This window comes from Microtus ochrogaster, chromosome 24 (genome assembly GCF_000317375.1).
Source record: "Microtus ochrogaster isolate Prairie Vole_2 chromosome 24, MicOch1.0, whole genome shotgun sequence".
Classification (NCBI taxonomy): domain Eukaryota; kingdom Metazoa; phylum Chordata; class Mammalia; order Rodentia; family Cricetidae; genus Microtus; species Microtus ochrogaster.
Genome location: NC_022024.1, coordinates 35,869,982 through 35,877,131, shown reverse-complemented (window position 1 = coordinate 35,877,131; position 7,150 = coordinate 35,869,982). Strand labels below are relative to the sequence as shown.

The window sequence follows — 7,150 nt, the reverse complement described above, 5'->3', positions numbered from 1 at the left end:
TCAAGATAGACAGGGAGGCAGCAGGAAAAGGAACTTTGGGGCGAATCAGGCCAAGGAACAGGTGTTGGCAGAGACAAGAGGAGGGAAGGCGCTCTAGAGAGTCAGGAGGGAGAGGGGCTCTGAGACCTTCTTTTGCATTCTTCACTGTTGGAAGGACAGCTATGGAAACGTGGCCCTGTCAGAATGATGGCGAGGGAAGGGGCTAAGGCTCCCTTGGGAGTTCATGTTTGCAGGGCAGTCAGCACAAAGATGTCCTTGCTATGCTTAGGGCCAACAAGGACAGGAGCCAAGGAACCAGGACGACAAGGGCAACATGGAGGAGGGCATGTGTGAATTTCTGTCCCCCATCTGTCTACCCTGACAGTTGGAAAGTGGAGCCCCCAGGGACTAGGTGGGAGGTGCCTCCATGAGGGAGACAGACAGGCGGAAGCCTAGACAGCACCATGGTGCTGACAGCAAGGAGCCCCTCGGCCTCTTTGAGCTGGATCCCCAGGGAAGCAGGAGACAGAAAGGAGGCTTGGGCGATATCAAGAGAACTAGCTACGCAGGCCTCAGGAAGAGGAGTCTCAGGTGGAGCACCGAGAGCCTTTTCCTCACACAGGACCCCTGCTTACACAGCGGAGGGCAGCTGCGCACAAGAAAAGAACAGTTAAGAAAAAGGGTGTAGGAGGTGTCTGGGAACTCCAGGGAGAAGGACCGAGGGCTGTTGCCAAGGAGACTGCAGACAGTATGCCAAGGTTTTCATAATCCCCATCAGATCTGCAGCACTGGCACAGCCCCATGTGCCGTGCAGAGTGAGGCCCCAGCACACTGTTTGTGTGGAGTCAGGGTGGCTCCTCAGGCCTGTGAATGAAGATTCTCAGGGAAAAAATCTAGATCCCAGATGTACTAAAAAGATGACATTAAGAAGAACCAATGATGCTCTCCCAAGCGAGCCAGCTGCGTGCATGTTACCCTGGCCCCCTCAGAGGTCTCCCTTTTCATCTAGGGGCACGGTGGGCTGGTCTTCCCTTAGGTCCTCCCCTTTTCTCCACTCTATCTCAGCTCAGACATCAACTCCTTTGAGTGACTGTTCTGAACATGCTGCCTCAAGAAGCCAAATGCCCTACCACCTCCACCCTGCCTGGCAGCTGTTTCTCCCCTGGCTTGCATTCAGATGCTCCCTGTGGGGCTTTGTTTTATTCATGATATGTCCCCAAAACTTGGTACAGCGCCTGGCACCTAACAGGTGCTAACCATATTTGGTAAACGTACACTGGGCCAGTCCCAGCAGAAAGGACCTTCAGGGTCATCAAGTCTGAACTCATTGTAGAAGCAGGAAAAGCTGGAGCCATGCCCAGTGTCACGGAGCATGACAAAAGCCCAGACCTCAGTGGCGCAATCTCCCCATATCAATCTGACTGATTTAACGTGGCCTCCCTACCCCTTGCAAACACTTTATTCTTGCATCTTCCTTCATCAAGATCTCTCCTCCTCCACAGAGATAGGCCTTGGAATGCTGACCCAGGCCACTGGAAGCCTGCTGGCCTCTCTGGCCTCGGTCTGGGTAGGTAAAATGTCACAGCATGGACTTGGAGCCCTTGCCACCAAACTCGGGAGCGTATAGTTGTTGTGCCTCATCAAGGACCCTCAGCACAGCTGTGCCCAGAGGTTGTGTCATAGACTCCAAAGAGCAATTGCCTGGAAATGAAACTGCCTCAAAATATCTCCAGTGTGACAATACAATTCTGTTAGCAGCATGGAAAATTCTGTCCCATTAGGTCAGCTAATTGCACATGAGTCAGTGGCTTGCTTACCCCCTAGTGTAAGAGGGCATTGAGAGGCGGGATGGTTGGAGTGCCTGCTGCCTTGGCCCGACGGTCAGTGTGCCAGTGGAGACTGTGTGCAGTCTGCTGGGAGTGGCAGAGGCTGCACAGTAGCGTCCCCCCTCACCTTTCAGACTTCACATCTGGCTTCGTGCAAGGCCCTTAAGCATGCTGGGTACAAGCTCTGGGGTGCCAAGAGCTCAGGCCAGGATAAAGGAGCTTTTGTGGAGACGGGTAACAGGAAGTTATCAGTCTGGACCAAATCACAAGCTGTTGCTGCTCATTTTTAAGATAAGATAAATCACTAAATCATTACCACCTCTTGAAAGGAGTGCATGAGGTGCAGTATTGCCTGTGTGTGTGTGTGTGTGTATGTGTGTGTGTGCGTGTGTGTGCGTGCGCGCGTGCGTGTTTAAAGTAGTCAGCAAGAGGCTATGATTTAAGTCCATCTTGGTAGTGATGACTCTTGGCCTCTTTGGAACTGTATTAGGAAGTCTATTTTGGGAAACGACTCCCTACTCCAGAGGCGGACTTTCCTGTCCATGGAAAGGGAAGACTGAGCCCTTTATCCCTGCTCCTCACCACATGGCCGGCTGCTTGGGCAGGGGGTGAAAGGTGGCTGAGTCAGGAGTGAAAACTGTTTTCCTATGAAAGACAGCTCTCACTGTACGCAAGGCCTGCCAGGGGCTGATCCCCCCCCCCCCCCCCGCAGCCTTCCTTTTGGCCTCTTCTGGATTAGTAGGACGTGTCTCTCAGACTCTTTGTCAGACAGTCCACATCTGCTGAGTTCTTAGGGTCAAGATTGGTCAAACGAATTGGAGTGAAATCACTTAGAAACTATGTTGTAAGTTTTCAAAATGTGCTAGCCATTACTAAAGTTCATTTTTGAAAGGCAGAGGATCGCGGTCTATTAGTGATTCGAAGAGCCTCAGTGACTGACTGGAAGGTTCCAGTGTTCACTTTCCAAGTGAGGGCAATGGCCTGCTTGAAGCCACATAACAACTCAGTGCTCAAACAAGGCTCTTTCATTTCATTGATATCCTGGGAGTATATCCTGGGCAATCACTAAAGACCCAGCTCTGGAGTGGGTCCTGGGAGTCTGAGGGGGTGAGAAGGGACTGGCTCTTGCCTCTGCAGAGCCAGAACAGAGCAGAGAGCAGAACTATATAAAATAGAACACCATTATAACTGAACGGCAAAGGATAATGATGAATGCAAACAGCATTAACTATGAGCCAGATCTTATTCTATTCTTTATTAACTGCCTGACCACAGCTACTATGCCCTGTGAAATGGGTATTATAACTTATCTCCATTTCCCAGATGAATTAATTGAAGCTCAGAACTATTTAGAGGCAGATCTGGAATTTGAACCCAGGGAGTCTAGCTCAGCACTTGAAAGACTTTGCAACACTATGATTGATTGATATGTGGGTGCACACACAGACATATGTGGCACATGTCTGCATGTGTGTGCATGTGCATGTGGACCAGAGAAAAACCTCAGGTGTTTTCCTTTTGTGCTGTCTACCTTTTTTTTTTTCTTTGAGACAGGATCCCTCACTAGCCTGGAACTTACCAAGTAGGCTGACTGGCCACTGAGTCCCAGGAACCTGCTTGTCTGTCTCCTCAGCACTGAGGTTATAAACATATTCTACTACACTTATTTATGTTCTAGAGAGCGAATTCAAGAAAGCACCTTACTTGAGCTGTCTTCACAGCTGTGTGTGTGTGTGTGTGTGTGTGTGTGTGTGTGTGTGCCTGTGCATGTGTCTGTGTATTTTTCTCTACTGTGGTCCAAGAGGCTCCCAAGGGGGAAGAACCCCTGGCTGTGGGCTGGTTGGGGCCAGGCAAATGAAGATCGCAGTGGCCATGGCATTGGTCAAGCTACACTTGAGCCATTCGGATAAGAAAGAAGGAACAGCTTTCCTTCCTCGTGGAGTGCGTGCCTAGCTGTATGGATGCTGGTTGATCGCGTGACTTTTGAACTCCTGGGCCATGTTCACACTTATGGTTGCTGACAGGGTAAGGACTGCATGGCCAGGTCTGACTGAGGCGCAGAGATATCCCACCCACACGGTCAACTGTTATGTGATTCAAACTGGCCATAGCAAGCACGTGCTATGTAAATAAGAGCCCTCAACAGCATACACATGTTCGCGGGAAACACTAGTGAGTTCGGATCACTCTATAACATAAGTGCTGGGGTGCATGTGACTATCACAGTCTTGTAGGCATCCTTCTGCTGGGAACTGGAGTGCTAGTTTGTTTGTTTTTGATTTTTTTTTTTTAAGACAGGGTTTCTCTGTGTAGCCCTGGCTATCCTGGAACTCGCTCTGCAGACCAGGCTGGCCTCAAACTCACAGATCTGCCTGCCTTTGCTTCTTGAGTGCTGGGATTAAAAGCATGCGCCACCACCACCCAGTGCAAGTACATTTCTTTTAAAAGACATTGTTTGATCATGAATTTTCTTCTTCTTCATCCCCATGAACCTTCTGTAGTGAAATGTGTTGCCCATTCATGGGGAATTGAGACTGTTTGAGTTCTGCTCTGGGAAGCTGAGACTACTCGACCCTACAATGGATTTCAGCCTTGTACATTCAACTTTAAATTTAAAATAAAAACCAACTTGATATTCTCTCAGAACTTGAGATTTAGTGAGAATACAAGCACCAATCTCTAGGCTTTGTTGACCCCCAACCCAGTGGTTTTAAGTCCCTGACATGGGGCTGGGGCTGAGAGTTGAATTTGTGGTCAAGTCTGCTTTGCTGGATGGGTAAAATGGCCTTTCTGAAGTTGCTGCTTCATCTTTTTTAAAAAAATAATTTATTTTTATTTAATGTGCATTGGTGTGTTGCCTGCATGTCTGTCTGTGTAAGGGAACTGGAGTTACAGAGAGGTGTGAGCTGCCGTGTGGGTGCTGGGAATTGAACTCAGATCCCCCAGAAAGCAGTCAGTGCTCTACTGAGCCATCTCTACAGCCCCTTGCTGCTTCATCTTTAAGCACTGGAGAAAATGCAGTCTTCCTGAGGTTGTTATGGGAACGAATGAGCCCATCTATTTCAAAGTGCCCAGAGGTGCAAGTTGCTTAAATGTTAATGGAAAATGAAACAAAGGTTGCTTTGTCTCTGTACAGGACCTTCCCTAAGAGACGGACACTTCAACACCGACCTCGCCCAACAGCTTGGGCAGAGGATATGATATAATTAACTTTTACCCACCCCACTTTACAGATGGAGACTAACTAAACTGTGAACCATAAAGCGTAGTAGTAGTGGTAGTAGTAGTGTGTGTGTGTCTGTGTGTACGTGTGTGTGCTGGGGATGGTAGACTGTCAAATGCCCTTGTCTGAGAGGCACAGCACAAGACGGTGGGGAGGCTGGTTGAGTCTTCATCTGATATGAAGGGTTTCTCTGTGGACTGGAGCTTAGCTCTTGGCCATTCCTATTAAGACCAGCCACTGCATGATAAGGGTTCCAGCTGGGTACTCTTGTGGCTTCCAAAACGGACACTGCAGACCTATCTTTGACCACCAGGGTCTCTGTGGCCTTTGAGGAGAACTTGGCTTCTTTATATGGTGATGGTTTTAAAAATATCACCCTCCCCCAAAAGGAGCTCTTGAAATTTCCTGGGGCAAGGGCATGAGGCAGTAGAGAAGGAAGATAACAGCCAAAGCTGTGGTGTGATGATGCTGTCCTTGACTGGAGTGCATGCTTCCAAAGCAGGATGCTTCTGCCTCCTTCCCTACTGTTCCCCTGGAAGGTGCAGCTCTGCTCACATAAAGCAGGCACCCAGATGAAGGAAGGAGGGAGGGAGGGAAGAGTGCCTCAACTGTGGAGTGTAATCCTGACAGCAGCTCAGTCACACAGGGGCATTGTAGCCAGACGCACAGGCTCTGCTCCCAGGAGAAGCAGCACCCAAGGAGCCGGCATCTCTGTGTTGCAGTCAGAGGTCTCTAACGAATGCCCCAGGGGATGACTTAGTGGAATCGGCTCCTTGGCTTGTCTTGGGATTAAACCAGGGTTCCCCTTGGTACTGAGATGGAAATCAAAACAGACGACTGTTTACCCTGAGTGCCTTCGTATTGGGGACACATTTTCCTCGCCGCCTCCCTTGGAGGCCAATCTGTGTGCTACAGGCTGATGCAATGCGGTCTCATCCGACCGACCTCCATCCTGCCCTTGCCCTCCTAGGCCCCTGCCCACACCAGCCCCCTTTTGTGCTTATCCAATGGGGGGGGGGGACACAAAGCCCACATGTGACTTCTCAACCTTCAGAGCAGACAAAGTACACTTAGCCTATCCCAATCATTGGCTCTGCTGACAGCTGCTTCCATCCACCCAAAACAGTGAGAGCCACATCTGGGAGACAGTGGGAGATTGTGCTCACGAGCCAGAAAGCAGCCACACTTCCTGGGCTCTGACCCTTGCATAAGTCGCTCTGTCTCACTTCTGCTAGGGTTATCTAGAGTGCATGCAAAATGCCGAGCACAGAGCCTGGCATATCTGGGAGAAGTTAGCGGACTTTTGATGGGTTCTGTGTGCTGTGAACTGGGGATAGACACTTAATCTCTGCTTGGAGACTCCTGCAGAGTTAGAAGTCCTGGCTGACAGGGTGTGGGGAGTATGTCTGGAAGAGAAGGCCCAGAGAGTGGCAGGCACTTGGTAGGGGCCTGGAGGAAGGAAGGGGGTACTCTCAGGAGACCCGCAAGGCCATAACATGTTCAGATGATAGGCAGAAGAGATTCCCAGCTAGGAGAACAGTGCCTACAGACAGGGAAGACAGGGACGTTGGTGCCCACATAGATGCAGGGCCCTTGCACAGCTGCCGGGGCTCTCACGGGGTGGAGGGTGGTAGGGTGGCCAGGAAAGGAGCCCAACATTGAGGAGTAAGCCAGGGAAATGACTGCAGTACGGTACCAGACTCCGCGTTATGGTTTTGGGTTTTCCAGAAGACCCCTCCAGCTGTAGGCAGGGCAAGCTTTAGAGACAGAGATCATCATGAAGGCCTGTTATTATCTAGGTTAGACATGAAGGCCTTGAGCTAAGGCAGGAGAGCCAGGATGTCAAAGACATTTTAGAACACAGAATTGAGGCTGGGTGTGGTGGCACACACTTTTAATTCACCACTCAGAAGGCAGATCTCTATGAGTTCAAGGTCAGCCTGGTCTACACAGTGAGTTCCAGGACAGCCAGGACTATGTAGAGAGAGACTTGGTCTCAAACAAACAAACAACAACAACCTCAACAGCAGCAAAAACTCAGAACTGGATGGACTTGGTGATCAGCCATGCTTGGGACAATGCAGAGGGTGTCTAATATAACTGGAATACCCAACAGCAAAAA

At 50.0% G+C, this 7,150-nt stretch overlaps 1 protein-coding gene across 1 annotated transcript in view; it reads right to left on the bottom strand.

The window, feature by feature from the left end:
* The window catches only part of Rfx4 (regulatory factor X4), a 151,209-nt gene that overhangs the window by 2,825 nt on the left and 141,234 nt on the right, over positions 1-7,150 (bottom strand). The gene's annotated exons all lie outside the window — the stretch shown is intronic.